The 16,093-nt window shown below is 56.5% G+C and overlaps 1 non-coding gene across 1 annotated transcript; it reads left to right on the forward strand.

Moving 5' to 3' along the window:
* Positions 1 to 10,069: 10,069 nt before the first annotated feature.
* TRNAR-CCU (transfer RNA arginine (anticodon CCU)) lies at positions 10,070 to 10,142 on the forward strand. Its single transcript has one exon. It is a non-coding gene; the product is annotated as a tRNA-Arg (tRNA).
* The last annotated feature ends 5,951 nt before the right edge of the window (positions 10,143 to 16,093 follow it).

Below are 16,093 nucleotides of genomic sequence, written 5' to 3' on the forward strand. Positions count from 1 at the left end.
GCTGTGCAGCGCTTTCGCCAAGGAAAGGCCAAGCCACTGTTTGCCTGGGCCTGGAGCTGTGAGAGCCGGGGGGCAGGGCCCTGCCCCTGAGCTCCCTGCATATGAGGGTGGGGGCAGATTTTCCCCACACGCCTGCTCCTTATCATGCCCCCATGAGCTCCCTCTGGAGGGGCCGGCTGAGAGCAGGGTGAGTTCTGTCGCTGCCAGGGATCATGGGGGGCTGTCTGCTGCCTGTCTGGGAGAGCTCTCCTGCACCCAGTGGACAGTCTGCTGCCCATGGTGCTGCCAGTGCAGGCAGGCCAGGGCGGGTGCCCACCATTCCCTGGGTGAGGCCATCTCTCCAGCTCTGAAGCAGCTGCTGTCTCCTGCCCCTGGCACTGCGGCCCTTGGGGGAACGGGAGGGGGAATTGCACTGCGCTCCCATCACAGCACGTGGCTCAGAAATTCATACAGCATGGGACAACACAGCCCCTGTGAGTGTCTCCCTGCTACTGACCATGGGGGGATCCCCCATGCAGACCCTGCCCCCTGTACTACCACTGGGGGACCCCCCTGTACTGACACCAGGGGAGGGACAGGACCCTTGTGCTGACCCCACTCCCCTGTACCCACACTGGGGAGGGGATGGTACGCTAATGCAAAATCCCAGAGGGCAGGAGATGGAATCTCAGGTGCTGGCTGGAGTATGCTGGGAACTCCTTGCTGCTTTGTTTCCAGTGACACAGAGCAACTCATTGGACCCGCGCTCCCAGCATTGCCCCGCTGCTGGGCTCCCCCTAGACACACCCTGGCAGAATGGTGCAAAGCACTCTGGGAGCCATAGGGGTTGGGGGTTCTCCTGGTCTGAAGACAGGGTTGGGAGCCGAAACCTGCAATCTAGTCCTAATTCTGCCTCTCCCCCACGCTTTGTCTTGGTCTCCCCCCTCTGGAGGTCCTTGCCCTGTGGGTGGGCTGTGGTGATTTTCTGGTGAATATTTGTAAAGGGCCACGCTGCGATTGACATGGATCAATAACCGGGTCTCGGTTCATTGCCCAGGGGTGACAGTTTACAGCGGAACTGCCTGGCTGATGCAGCATCCCTGATCTTGTGTCTTGGCCTGGTAGGCGGCGCTGGCACCAGGGTTCTCTCTGGCACTGTCTGATTTAGCTCCCCATTACAACCTGGGACCGGCGCTCCACCCCTGCACCCGGCGGGTGGGGGGGTCAAACGCTACTGGATCCATTTGCCTCAGGGTAAGAGCTTGTGGGTTACGGAGGGTTGGGTCCCTGGGCTCAGCCCCCACCCTCCTGTGGGGCTTCCACAGTCCCATCTGGGCAGGCTACCACAGCCCCATTTCTGTAGGGCACTGGTCTGTGCTGCTGCTCGCTGGCCTCATGCAAATGGGCACAGGGCCCTCTCAATCTCCATGGTACAGGATGATGGACAACCATTCCTCGTCCCGGCCCTCAGGCCTGAAATCAAGAAACGGCAGAGCAGGCTTCACGTGGCAGGGAGCCAGTGACACACAGAGCTGGCTGGGCCGGGCACAGGGCAGACAGGACCTGAGTGAGCTGAACGCACCTAGACCTGCCGATGCCCCTCAATTCCGACCTGCACCCCCCTTGTTATGCCAGCCCTGCCGGTGCCCCTCAATTCCGACCTGCAGCCCCCTTGTTATGCCAGCCCTGCCGATGCCCCTCAATTCCGACCTGCACCCCCCTTGTTATGCCAGCCCTGCCGATGCCCCTCAATTCCGACCTGCACCCCCCTTGTTATGCCAGCCCTGCCGGTGCCCCTCAATTCCGACCTGCAGCCCCCTTGTTATGCCAGCCCTGCCGGTGCCCCTCAATTCCGACCTGCACCCCCCTTGTTATGCCAGCCCTGCCGGTGGCCCTCAATCCCGACCTGCACCCCCCTTGTTATGCCAGCCCTGCCGGTGCCCCTCAATTCCGACCTGCACCCCCCTTGTTATGCCAGCCCTGCCGGTGCCCCTCAATTCCGACCTGCACCCCCCTTGTTATGCCAGCCCTGCCGGTGCCCCTCAATTCCGACCTGCACCCCCCTTGTTATGCCAGCCCTGCCGGTGCCCCTCAATTCCGACCTGCACCCCCCTTGTTATGCCAGCCCTGCCGGTGCCCCTCAATCCTGACCCGCAGGTCCTCCCTCCATGATAACAAAGACCTCATCTATTAAGCTGCTTTCCATCTCCCGACAGTCATTCGTTCTGGACCATTCAACTGCGACCGGAGTCAAATCCTGTGTTGGGAGCCACCGAGCCAGGGATGCTTTGGGTCTGGTTTAGGTTCAATCCTAAATCCGCCATAGCTCCTACAAGGCAGCTGCCCCTCAGTTGTGTCGTGCATCCAGTGCCCGGCCCAACGGGGCCCTGACCCCTGTGTGGGGCCCGGTTGTGCTACTGCAATCCCCATAACAAGGATACCCGCCCCACCCAGCTCTGGGCCACTTGGGGGCAGCGCAAAAGAAATCAAATCTACTGTCAAACCGCGGGGGAGAGGACGAGGGTTTGGGGACGGCAGTGCTGGTTATTGCAGGGTATCTGCCAGGTGATATAAAGTGCTGCCTAGGACACCCGGTACAAAGAAATCATTTCACCCACTCCCGCAATGCAACCACCTCTGGGGTAGAAGACAGCAGCTGCTTCCCAGTGCATGGCACCACAGCACGGCAAGTTAGAACAGAGGAGGAAGGGGAATCCCAGGAAGCTGGTTGTGGAGGCTGAATGTAATTGGCTGAGCTGGACCCATAGCCAGGACCCAGTGGCTGATGCTCCCGCTGTTATGGAAAGACCCTGCCCATGAGCACAAGTGGCCCAGAAGCCCCTTCTCGTCAAAGAGACCGCACCCCTAGTGGCAGGCTGGGAAACTGCACTCAGCACAACATGGGCGGGAAGAGCGCCTTGACTCTCCAGCCATGCTTGCAGGAATGCAGCCCCCTCGCGAGACTGGCTAACTCAAAGCACTGTTCCTGGGGCTAGCCAGGGCTCTGGCCCCTGCGAATGGACGGGGCTGGGGACAGCAGTTGGCCAGTGCCACAGGGAACGATGCTTTTGGCTGGAGAAGGCCCCAATCTCCTTGGTCCTTCACGCATCTCCTGGCTTCAACGGCCTTCAAGGCCAGGAATGGCAGACACAGGGAGCTCGGGCTGCATTGGCCCGAGGAAATGGGGATCTTCTGCATCCAACCTGACACCCCCCCGCTAAAGCCAGGTCAACGTGTACCCTCCCCCGGCCCAGGCCCTGGAGACGGGCATGGCTGGGGCCCTGAGTCCTAGTGCAAAGGATTCTGGGACACTGCCCATCCTGGTTCCACCTCCTCAGCCTCAGTGCCCTACGCTGCCACTGGCTCCGTCTGCTCCTGCGCTGTGGAGGGTCCGTTCGCCCGGCACTCCCCCACTCCTGGGGCCAGATGGGCCCGTTGCTGGCTGCGGGGACGGGGGGTGTTGCTGCCCTTGAGCATGAGGCTGGGGGCTTTGGGAATGTTCAAGCCTCTGCTGTCTCTCTGCCCCACACTTTCCCCACATGTGGCTGGGGGGGACACGTCTGTCTTGTGGCCTCTCCTCCCTCCCTCGCCAGCGTTGCCCTCCAGCGCCTGTGTCTGGGGTGTGGCCCAGCTGCTGCAGTGATAATCTCAGGCATGGGAGGAGTGAGCCAGGCCAGGCAGCTCCATAGGAACAACCCCACCATGCCGAGAGGGGAGAACGGGGCTGGGGCCGGAGGGGGAGCCCAGGCTGGAGTCTCCCAGGGCAGGTTGGCACCTCCATGCACTTCAGGGAACTGGCCCAGAAAGGCAGGGACATACTGCAGTGCACAGAGCCCCTGTTACTAACGGCCAGAGGGCTCAGCCCAGTGTGGCCCGGACCCCAGGGGCAGACAGCTCAGTGCTAGGCCCTGGCTACAAAGCGACTCCACCTTGGCAGACTCCAGAGAACCTTATCACATCTATCCAGCCGCCAGCTGCAGCATGGCTCAGACTAGAAAGCCCTGGGGGGGATCTCCCCCCCCGACCCCGCACGGGCAGCTGCTGCAGATTGAGGGTGTCTGCTGGTCTGCCTGCGGCGCCTGACGAGAGGGCTGCGCACCTCAGCCCCATCGCTTGGGGACACTCTGTTACTCTGCTGCGAATACACAAGTCAGAGAAAGCGCCCCTTCCCCAGACTGGCCACTCACAACCCCAAGGCTGGCAGCCTCCCTCTGGCACCAGGGGAATCCTTGGAAGCCCAGCTCGCCCTGTCTCCAGCAGGGGGCACTGTCCCTTCCGAGCCGGTGCCGAGCCCAATGCCCAGCAATGCCCTGTGCCGCTGGAGGCTCTGCTGCCTCGTGGCATTTTTCCTACATTGGGCGCTAGCCCCAGCACCTTGGCAAAATCCCATCTTGGGGACTTAGCTCCCCAGCCCCACGCAGCTGCACCTGGAGACAGGGTTCTCCTTCATTTTCTGGCCTAGGCTTTTGTGTGAAGTCACTGCATGGGAGTTAACAGTGGCCATGCTGTGCCCCAGAGGTGGCTGCATTTCTGTGGCGGGAGAAAGGAGACCTGAGTGCACACAGTGAATGTGTTAAACATGTCTTGCTCCTGAGGGGCCACTGTTGAAATGCAGGGGTATAAGGTCAGCTGATCGTGGCTCTCCTCACATCCCTTCCCCCAGTGAGCTGAGGGGAGGGTTTTATCCATTAAAGTCAATGTGGGCTGTGTGCCTAAGCCCCAGCAGACTAATGGGCTCAGTTCATCCCAGCCAGGGCAGCACGGTGATAGTGGCTTGGCAGATTGTGGCCCCCCTGAGTGTGTTGTGTCAGGGACCGGGCAAGTGTCAGCATCGCTGGCCCCAGCCCGGTAACAGAGGGTGCCGCCTTCAAACCGTCCGGCCATTAACCTGCCCCGCGCATAGGCGCCGACTCCGGGGCTGGAGCACCCACAGGGAAAAATTAGTGGATGCTCTGCACCCACCGTCAGCCAAGCTCCCCCGCCGCGTCCCACCTCCTCCTCTGCCTACCTCCCAGCACTTCCCGCCTTGCTGCCGCCAAACAGCTGTTTGATGGCGTGCTTGGAGGGAGGAGGAGGAGCGGGAACATGGCGTGCTCAGGGGAGGAGGCGGGGAAGAGGCGGAGTTGGGGCGGGGACTTTGGGGAAGGGGTTGGAATGGGGGTGGGGCAGGGGTGGAGTCAAGGTGGGGCTGGGGGCAGAGGTAGGTTGAGCACCCACCAGCAGGAGCAGAAGTCGGCGCCTATGGCCCTGTGGCAAATAAATGGTTATTGCAGCTCCCCGCTAATGGGTGGTTTGTGCAATTTAAAACAGAACTGGCTCCAGCCTCCACCCAGTAATCCGGGAAAACCTGGAGGGAGGCTGCCCAGGGTGGGAGAGAGGCTAGCAGTGAGCAAGGCAGCAACCGGCCCCAGAAAAGAAGTGACGCAGCAAGTGGGGAAGCCAGTAGATTCTGGCCTATAGGCCGGTTCAGGTTAAGAAATAAGTAGAAGTTAAATTTGGGGCCTAAGTGTCGAGGAGTATGAGAAGTTGTTACTGAGAGAAGTTAGAGAGAAGTTGGAGACAAAGTGTTGTGGGAAAGTCAGAGCTAGCAGGGACATGGCCCAGGGTTATGTCCCATTCAGTTGTGGTTATAACTGGTTGGAGCGGGGTTTATAAGGAGTGTATTCGAGAATTGCGAATATTTTATTCAAATGCTTCTCCGTTGATAGTCTGGGAAGGACATTGGCCCAGATGTTAATTTAAATAATGGGTGATGTTAAGAGCTAATAAGATGACGGAAATATCATTATGGTAAAGGGCAATTTAATGTTGATTAGTATTATTGGGAGGAGACCAGTATCAGGGGGTAGCCGTGTTAGTCTGTATCTACAAAAACAACAAGGAGTCTGGTGGCACCTTAAAGACTAACAGATTTATTTGGCATAAGCTTTTGTGGGTAAAAACCTCACTTCTTCGGATGTGGGAGGAGACCTGACATCTAGTGCCAAACTGGGGGACAAGGTATCACGGAGTGTGGGGGGACACAAGGCCCTGCACCCCCGGCTTCCTGCGATTCACCATGACTCTCAGCCAGCCAGTAAAACAGAAAGTTTATTTAGACGACAGGAACACAGTCCAAGACAGATCTTGCAGGCACAGACAACAGGATCCCCCCCCCAGTTAGGTCCATCTTGGGGTCCCAGGGCTCCACAGCCCCCTTGGGAGGTCAGAGCCCTGTCTGCCTCCCAGCCATTCCACCAGCCAGCTCCTGAACCTCTCCCTTCAGCGACCCCTCCCACAGCCTTTGTTCAGTTTCCCGGGCAAAGGTGTCACCTGGCCTCTAACCCCTTCCTGGGTTCTCATGTTACATGCTCAGGTATCTTCCCTCAAGGCCAGTCTCCCATCCCCCAATGCAGACCGTCCCAGCCAAACCCCCCTGCCTTCCCAGCCAACACTCCCCACTCAGCATTCAAAGACCACATTAAGAACAGTCCCAGTTCGTCACACAAGGACTTCAGGAGCAAACTGTATTTGCATAGAGCTGCCTACGCTGCCTGGGTGCTCAGCAAACGCCGCTGCTTTGCCAAAATGATCAGTTTTGGCTGGTTCTGGGTCACAGTTCACTGTAGTATTGAGTGCAGGGGTAATGAAATGTTGTTCTCCTTATTGGTACCTCTCTGATGGACCACAACCTGGTGGTGGTGGAGAGGCTTGCGTGGGCTAAAGACCCTCAGAGCTACATCATCCGGAGCTTTTATACTCCTTCTGGTACTCTGTGGCAGTGAAGGCGGATGAAGGCTGCAGCAGGAAGGAGGTCCCTGGTTGTCTTGGATCTCCTTGCCACTGGGTCAGGGTTTTCCTCCTGTCAAGTTTGGCGTGGTTACCGCCTGCGCACCGGTTTCCCCACGTTAAAAGATTTCACACACAGGCCTCTGCCAAAGGGCTCAGACCCACACAAAGTCCTGTGGTGATGGATGAGTGGCGGGGAAGACAGGAGCAGTGATCTCTGGGAGTCTTTAGTCACAAATCTGCACGCAGGCGGCAGCCGTGTGATGGTCGTTTTGTGTTTGGATGAGACAGAAGTGCATTTCGGCAGCAGTGGCTGAGAATGAGCAGGGCCTCTTCGGGATCCCCTCTGCTCACCCCAAATGGGGAGGGGGCTAGAAAAGGTGCCCCAAACATCGGCCGTCCCACATTCTTCCAATGGAATGGCTGCCTGCAGTGGGATCGCTCAACTCCGCCGCCGAAACAAGAGACAGAAGACAATGAATTTCGTCACCTGGAATGTCCGCACCCCCATGCACTCTCAGCGCGGCGAATGCCCAGGAAGAAGAAGTGCCATAATTGCCAGAGAACGGGCAAGACTCGACATTGACACTGCAGCTCTTAGTGAGACCCGCCGGGCCGATGAGGGCCAAGTAAAAGGATGGAGGTGGCTACACCGTCTTTTGGACAGGAAAGCCACCAAAGAGAGACGCGGTCACGGGACTGGCTTTGCCATGAAAAATAAGACCCAGTCAGCTTGTGGAGCTTCCCATGGGGATCAACGAGCGTCTCATGACTCCTCGGCTCAAGCTTAGCAACACCCAATATGCCACAGTCATCAGCGCACACGCCCCACACTCGATGATGAGGAAGACAATCAGGAGCAGTTTTATAGAACCCTTGATGCAGTTCTCACAGCCACGCCTAAGGCAGACAAACACATCCCCCTGGGACATTTCAATGCCAGAGTCAGATGGGATTTCCAACTCTGGAGAGGCACAATAGGCCAAGAAAGGGTTGGAAATGTAACGGCCCTTGCAGCCCCAGAGCACCAGGAGAACATGCGGCATGGCCCCAGCCTCCCCAGCCCTGGAGCACTGGCGGGGGGGGGGGGGGGGAAAGAGGGCTGCACAGCCCTGGCAGCCCTGGAGCACCAAGAGGACATGCGGCGTGGCCTCAGCCTCCCCAGCCCTGGAGGGCGGGCGGTGCGGCCCAAGCCTGGGCCACCCTGGGAGACCTGAGCTGCACGGAGTGGAAGCAGGAGAGGGGAGCCTGGGGGCGGAGCGTCGGTGGGGCCCTGCCTGGCCTCCCCCAGCCTATGATACCCACCGCCCATGTGCAACGCGGTCCCACAATAGCTCATCTAACGCTTAGCACTTAGAGATCGTACTCCCTCATTTCAGCTCTAGCGACCACTCAAAAAAAATTATCATTTGAGTCTAATCAGCTTTCTCTCTAAATGGCAGAAAGGGGGAAAGTCCTGGTTAACGGCTGAAATTGCTGACCAATCATGTGACAGAAACACCCTACACTGTCCTGCCAGGGCCACTGACTAGCAGCCTGTGTGGCTTCCTGCTAGCCCCAGAGCTCGCAAGGCGCGAGGATGGAGCCTGGCGACTAAACCCAAACACCCAGCACAATGGCACAGTGGACGCGTGCCTGGCCCATGTGGCTGCGTGCCAGAGCTCGCAAGGCGCTAGTCTGGATGCTGGGTGTTCTCTGAGCCGAGCTAGCAAAGTGGTGCCGCACACGCGTGCTGGCCCCATAACTCAGAGGTGGGTGGGTCAGAACTCTCCTTTGTGAAAGATGGGCCTGTTTCTTATGACTCTGGGCCTTCAAGCGAGGCGGCGACCGGCAGAGCACCAAGAGCCTAGGCCATGAGGCAAGAGGCAGTGGCCTGCCAGGGAGCTCCCCAGCACCTCTGGCTGCCTGGGCTGAAGGCGTGAGGCAGGCCTGTGCGAGGTGAGGGCCTCCTGTCCCGGCCTGAGGCAGCAGTGCTTCCTCGTCACCTTTTCCCGCCCACACGGGCAGGCGACTGCTGCGGGAGCGCACAAGGGAGGCTCTCGGGACACTAGGCAGCTCTGTGTGGCTGTCAGGGGAAAGAGCCGAGGCTCCCGACTCGACCTGCCATTGGCTCGCGTGGCTCTGCGCTCCGTCAGCCGGGGCAGGCCAGGCTGCGGATGTGACTCAGGCTCGGGCAGCATGGCCGCGCTTCCCTGGTGAGGCACGAGGCAGGCCTAGAAGTTTGCGCAGGCAATGGGAAAGTGGGAGGGAGGCAGGCTTAGAGCCGGCGTTTCTCCCTTCCCGCTGGGGCATAGGTGTTCGGGTAGCGACTCGTGCCTGGGTGAAGGTTTTGCACGTGGGCTTGAGGATTAAGCCCGAGCCCCTGGCATGGCTGCTCGGAGATGGGCTTTTGCGGCACGGCCCCCGCAGACTTCCAGGCAGCAGTTCAACCCACTGTGTCCAAGAGGGACGCCTTCGAGGCAGGAAAAGGAGACTTCACGGCTCCCAGTGGACTTTGAGGCGCCCACGAGGAGCACACCTTCAACAGCATCCCTGGGGGAGCATAAACCACCCTCCTTTCAATTAACAGCTGAACGCACTCACCTATGATGCCACATTGAGCTGGTTTGCCAGGGCTGCTGCCCAGCAGCCTACACCGCTTCCTGCCAGTGCCAGAGCTCGCAAGGCACTAGCCTGGAGCCACGGCCACTAGCTGCTGCTTAAGAGGAGACTGCAGTGTGGCACAGTGGAAGCATGCTGGGCCCGTAGCCCAATGGATCAAAACCCTGTTCTGCTCGCACTGGGCTTCTTCTTCTTACACTGGGCCGTCAAGCGAGGGGGCGGCTAGCGCAGCGCTAAGATCCTAAGGCAGGAGGCAGCTGACGCCCGCAGCCTGCTGGGGAGCTCCCAGAAGTTGTTAAGGGACAGAGACTCCTCAATGCCCTTAGTAACAAGGGTTTGGGGTTCACCGAGGCCAGGAAGGGGGTCACTCTGTCCTATAATCCTTGGTGTCAGGTTGCTGTGCAGCTCTGATCTCAGCAGCCCACAGCCTCACCCTGGTTATGCCCCACCTGGTTACTCCTTACAGGCTGACCTTACCACGCTTCCAGCCCCACATTCACCCCCTAATCGTCCTACTGCCACCCAGAGGCACAGACATGGAGGTGCTGAAGGAGGGAGGTGTGACTGTAGGATGGGGGCTTCTCTAAAATGGCTGGCAGAAAGGGGGTGCTTAGCTCTGTCAGCGACCTGCCCGCTTGCCTCGCTGACAGCGGATTCAGACATTTCTGTAAGGTGCATTTGTGAGAGAGAATTTCCCTCCCTCCATTTGTTGCCCTGTGGCGCCCCAATGGCCTAATGGATAAGGCATTGGTCTCCTAAGCCAGGGATTGTGGGTTCAAGCCCCACCTGGGGTAAAGAGCTACTTTCTTCCCATATATTGCAAAGAACCCTTGGCCTTATTTTCACCAAGAAAGCTGAGGGATGTTTGAACACAAAGTACTGGATCTTGGGAACAATCCCCCAGAAATGTCATCTTCCACACAAGGAGAGCTTTCTAGACCCATCAGTAGCATAATAGTTAATAGTAGTGTTTGTCTGAGAATAGAGTGACGGGGAGTGTTTACTCAGAAACATCAATGGGTGAATCAGCCGGAAAGAGCAAGGCCCTTCAGAGAGAGAATGGATCTATCTGGAGACAAAGCAGCCCCTGACAATGAGCAAGGGTGTGAAAAGAAGAGGTTCAAATACACCTCTACCCGGATACAACACAAATTCGGATAGAACGCGGTAAAGCAGTGCTCCGGGGGGTGGGGCTGCACACTCCAGCGGATCAAAGCAAGTTCAATATAACACATTTTCACCTATAATGCAGTAAGATTTTTTGGCTCCTGAGGACAGCGTTATATCGGGGTAGAGGTGTATGCGTTAGGTGTTAGGTTGGTCTGGCAAATTTAAAGAAAATACCAATGCCCTTAGCAAGATGCAGACACTGTCTGTTTCTGACCTTTTCCTGGGAGTTCATTGAGAAATATTTTCCTTAATTATGTTATGGAATATAGGGTGGGCTATGAAGACACCATTCTTCCTGCTTTCCCCCTCTGAGACTATATGGCTACATGGCATGGGGCCTGTGATAAATGAATGGGGGGGGGGAGCTCCCTTTTATGGACACCCAGCCAGCCAGTTAGCTACAAAATCCCTGTTAGTAGCTGTTCTCTACTTGCTTTACCTGTAAAGGGTTTAAAAAGCCCATAGGTAAAAGAAAGGGAGTGGGCACCTGACCAAAAGAGCCAATGGGAGGGCTAGAACTTTTTAAAATTGGGAAAAAAATTTCCCTTTGTCTGTCTGTCTGTTGTTGTTCTCTGGAGAGAGGGGACAGGGCTGGAGCTATGCTGTAAAAAGCTTTAAACCAGGTATGAAAAATCATCAAATCATCCCTAGAACTACTCATTGAACCCCAGATATGTAAGTAGATCAGGAATGTCTAGGAAGACACAATTAGGTTTATCTTTTTTATTTCTTTCTGGCTTGTGGACTCCTCCGTGCTAACCCAAGGTACTTTTGTTTTGCTTGTAACCTTTAAGCTGGACCTCAAGAGAGATATCTTGATGCTTAATTCGTATGGTTTTTTTTTTCAAATCTAGCAAAAAGCCTAAGGTCCAATTGTATTTTCTTCCTTGTTGTTTTTAATAACATTTATTTTTTAAGAACAGGATTGGATTTTTGTGTTCGAAGAGGTTTGTGCACATATTGTTTAATTAGCTGGTGGCAATAGCAGATTTCCTTTGTTTTCTTTTTCAGCTCTTCCCCGGGGGGGAGGCGAAGGGCTTGAGGGTACCCCACAGGGAGGAATTCCCAAGTGTGCCTTCCTGGGTCCAAAGGGGTTTTTTGCACTTGAGTGGTGGCAGCATCTACCCATCCAAGGTCAGAGAAAAGCTGTAACCTTGCGAGTTTAATACAAGCCTGGAGTGGCCAGTATTAATTTTTAGAATCCTTGCAGGCCCCCACCTTCTGCACTTGAAGTGCCAGAGTGGGGAATCAGCCTTGACAGGGCCTATGCGCACCTGCCAGTCAACTGCTGGAGAGAACAACAGCAACACAGACAAGAAGGGCAGCAGGGCAGACAGGAGCTCCAGCAAGATGGTGGTACCAGATCTCACCAACGGGGAGGTGGCCACCCCAGCATGCACAAGGCTGAGCCAGCAAGTGTGGTGTGTGCTGCAGCATACCCCTACTCACTTTTGCAACTGTGTTGTTGTGTGGACACTCATATGTCTGGGTAATATCAGATCCCTGCATGGGCTCACAGAGCAGCTCAGCTCACTTGGCAGAGATTCAACAGACCCCCAGGAAAGGGAGGGCATGCATTCAGGCCCTGTAATGGGATTCACTCACCAGGGTGGTGCCTCCTGCTGTTTGTCTCAGGGATTAGGTGGCTCAGCCAGTGTTCCCTCTCCTGGTGGTGCCTCGTCCATCACCGCTTGCAGACCTGCCTCAGTTCAAGTACTGCAGCATCCTCTTTATGACTCAGCCATCCGGCTGTGCCATGATCTATGCTCCTCCCTTCCAGGGCACCGGAAAGGCGGCGGGGGAGTATCTCCCAATCCAGCCTTTTCCCCAGTGGTCCTGTTGGTATCCTGTTGCTAAAGGACCTCCCCCCAGCCTAAGGGGAGGATCCACAGGTCCATGATACCAAATAATTGCAGGGGACAACTAATGAGATAACAGGAACGGGAGTGAGGTCACAAGGCTAAACAATAAACGAAGGGAAGTGTTTGTTTTATTTGCTCAGTAATCTGCTTTGATCAGTTTGCTAACCCTTATTAATCACTTAAAACCTATCCTTTGTAGTCAATAATCTTGTTTTGTTTATTAAAATCCAGTTTGTGGAATTAATAACTGTGGGGGTGGGGCAAAAAGCTGTGCATATCTTCCTCCACATTGAGGGAGGGTGCGATTTTCATGAGCTTACGCTGTACAGATCTCTGTGCGGCGCAAGAAAATACAATTTTGGGTTTGCTCCCAAGAGGCGGTGTGCACTTGAGTGCGGGGCAATCCCCAATCTGATTCTTCCCAGGCAGAGCTGATCTCAGTGTCTGTGTCTTTCTGCTGCTGGGTGTGTCCCTACGTGTGTGTGTGTGTGCGCGCGCACACACTGGAGGAGGCTTGAGGACCTGGCACAACAGGACAGGGTGAGGGGCCCCAGGATGGTGGAACAGGCAGGCTCAGTGGGACCCCAGTACATCTGGTGGCACCCCGGAGCGGGGGGTAACCCGTCACAGGTGCTACCTCCCTGCAGCCCTCTAGGAACTCAGTCCTCTCCCTGCAGCAACAGACCCTTTTCTGCCCTGCGGCTCCCTTTGATGTGAAGCTGCTGGGCTCTAATTGGCTGCTCCCTACGCAGCCTCCCTTGGCTGCTTTTCCTTGCTAGTGTGGAGTGAACACCCCATCACAGGCCCCATTCCTGGACAGTTCAAATATTATAGGTCTGTTGCCCTTGTAAAGTTAACTGAACAAGCAGGACTTGGTTCGAGGTGAAATCCTTCCTACATGATCCCAGCAACAAAGTTACCATGTTCACAAGTCATGACCTGCCCCTAAAGACAAAGGGCTGGTTCTTTTGTCTTCTGAGGTACGAGAGAGAGAACTAGAGAGACAGGTGACCTGGGGTGTTTTTGCCCCTCTCTTTTATAGTCCAGTCACCCTTTGAAGTGGATTCATCTAATGATTACCCCTCAAGCAACGTTTATTCAAAGAGTAAAGAAGGTGACATGGAACCTTGTGGTGAAGGAGGTTCCATGCAGTGCTTGCTAAAATGTAAATCAATCTGCACCTGCTCCCCTTCCTGGCCAAAAATGGTCACTTGACAGGTCATTGCCAGTCAACTTTGATGACACCTGGCTGAAGGCATCAGCTTGTGCTTTGTGTTTGGTAGGGTTACCATATTTTGAGTGTCCAAAAAGAGGACACTCCACGGGGCCCCGGCCCCGCCCCCAGCCCCGCCCCCGCCCCAACTCCGCCCCCTCCCCTGCTTCCCGCGAACATTTGATTCGTGGGAAGCCTGAAGCAGGAAGCAGGCAGCAGGTAAGCTGGGGGGGTGGGGGGAGGAGGAGCGGCCCAGTCTGGCCCCCTCCGGCGGCCGGCCCCGGCCCCAGCCCCAGCGTCTCCAGCCTGGCTCGGCTCGGGCCCTGGGGTGCCGGCCCTGGGCCAGCCCCTGGCCGAGCACCCCCGGGCCAGCACCGGCGGCCCCCGGACCAGCACCCCCGGGCCCCAGCCCAGCGCACCCCCGGCCCAGCGCACCCCTGGCCGCCCAGCACCGCCGGCCCCGGCCCGGCCCCCGGCCGCCTGGCACCGCCGGCCCCCGGCCCGGCCCGGCCCCCGGCCGCCCGGCACCGCCGGCCCCCGGCCCGGCCCCCGGCCGCCCGGCACCGCCGGCTCCCGGCCCGGCCCCCGGCCCTGGGCCAGCCCCCGGCCCAGCACCGCCGGCCCCCGGCCCAGCACCCAGCGGTGCCGGATTTTCCCGGACACGTTCAGCTTTTTGGGATTTCCCCCCGGACGGGGATTTCAGTCCCAAAAAGCCGGACATGTCCGGGAAAATCCGGACGTATGGTAACCCTATGTTTGGGAAAGCCATTTCCCCCCTCCCCAAACTTGTCTGGTAAACGCATACTCCTTTGTTCAGGATAGGCCTGTTTAATCATTTGTGCCTAGGCAGGGTTGTGTGATTCTGAACATGTGCTAATAACAGTATAGAGGGGATTTCGTAACTATATATAATGTTGCTACATACATGTCAACATGATATTATTGACCAGAGAGCTGTTGGTTTTTAAATGATACTTCATGAGCCACATTGTGTACAAAGATTATTACAATCGCGTGTAGGGTGTGAATAGAGGGGTGTTTTGGTCACCGTTATATGGCGGTGTTGCAGTGTATGCTCACTCCGCCCCTTTTGGGGGTGGACCAGGGTTGTGAGGGCACTGCAGTTGCAGTCTACCAGACTGTCCTTCAACTCAAGATTTAGGCGCACTAAATCCAGAGTCAACATGGCGGTCCTTGGGTTCAGGACAGCGTGGCCTAATGGCCTGAGTCATTATGGCCACCCTTTGGGCTGCAAGGCCTAATGGCCGGATCCGGCGGCTGCTTCCAAAGGGGGAGTAGCGGCCGGAGTAAGGGGACCTGGGCCCACCTGACTCCACTGGGTCCCAGCCCAAGGCCCTCTCAGGTTGAGTGCATTCGCCACCCAGCCAGCCGGGATCCTACCGCAACATGCTGACCTTACACAGGTATGAGATACCACTCACTCCGCCTCCCTGGACCACTTCCTACCTTGTTTCCTGAATCTGTCGTCCATCTATCGTCGGGGTCTCCGAGTTCCCTGGCACTAGCAGCTCCATGGAACTTTGACTCCTGCCAATTGACTGTAGGTAGCAGGTCTCCGGTCTGGTCCCTGGGATCTCAGGTTCCCACAGTCAGGGGCTGTAGCAGCTCCTGGCCTGGAGCCTCCACCAAGTGTGCTTCTTCCTCTGTGACCAGCCCAGACTGAGCTGTTCTCCTTTATACTTACACAGCAGTTGGAGCATGCCCAGCAGAGTCTGAGGGGCGGGACTTCCTCCAGCCATAGTGTGGAATTAACCCTTTCTCGCCTAGTGCGGGATCTCCTTTCTCCTGGCACTGAGCCTTTAATGGTTCTTACACGTGCACGGTAGGCAAGAAGTAGGACTTTCTGCAAGGGTAATGAACAACCCGAAGGGCCTGGCTTCGTAGGGCACCCGTCGCACCAGCGCCTAAGGTTTACCTGATGAGTCTCTCAGGGAAACCTCTCCTGTTTTTCCTGATTCTACCACAGGCTCCCTTCCTCCTGGGGAAAGAGATACAAATGAAGGGATGCTGGTAATATACCGGTCGACACGGACAGGGTAACCAGATCCATGAAGGGTCCCAACAAGCTCCCACATAATGTTACCAGATGCTCCAAAGTCACTGGGTAAGGAACCACTGGATGTGTCTTCTCCCAAAATGTCACCCTTCTGCCAGGTGGAGCCAGCAGCATCAAGGGCTGGGTTCAGTATCTAGAGGTTCCTTCTCAACAATACAACACAAAACCATCTCGTGAGTGTAGTAAAACCTTTTAATAAAGGAGGGAATTAACTCAGCATTAATTTGAGAAAACACCACAACTAGGGTAGGCCCACTGCTTAGTGAAGAGGGAGAAACAGTAACAGGAAACTTGGAAATGGCAGAGATACTTAATGACTTCTTTGTTTCGGTCTTCACCGAGAAGTCTGAAGGAATGCCTAACATAGTGAATGCTAATGGGTAGGGGGTAGGTTTAGCAGATAAAATAAAAAAAGAACAAGTT

The sequence above is a fragment of the Emys orbicularis genome, chromosome 14 (genome assembly GCF_028017835.1).
Source record: "Emys orbicularis isolate rEmyOrb1 chromosome 14, rEmyOrb1.hap1, whole genome shotgun sequence".
Lineage (NCBI taxonomy): Eukaryota > Metazoa > Chordata > Testudines > Emydidae > Emys > Emys orbicularis.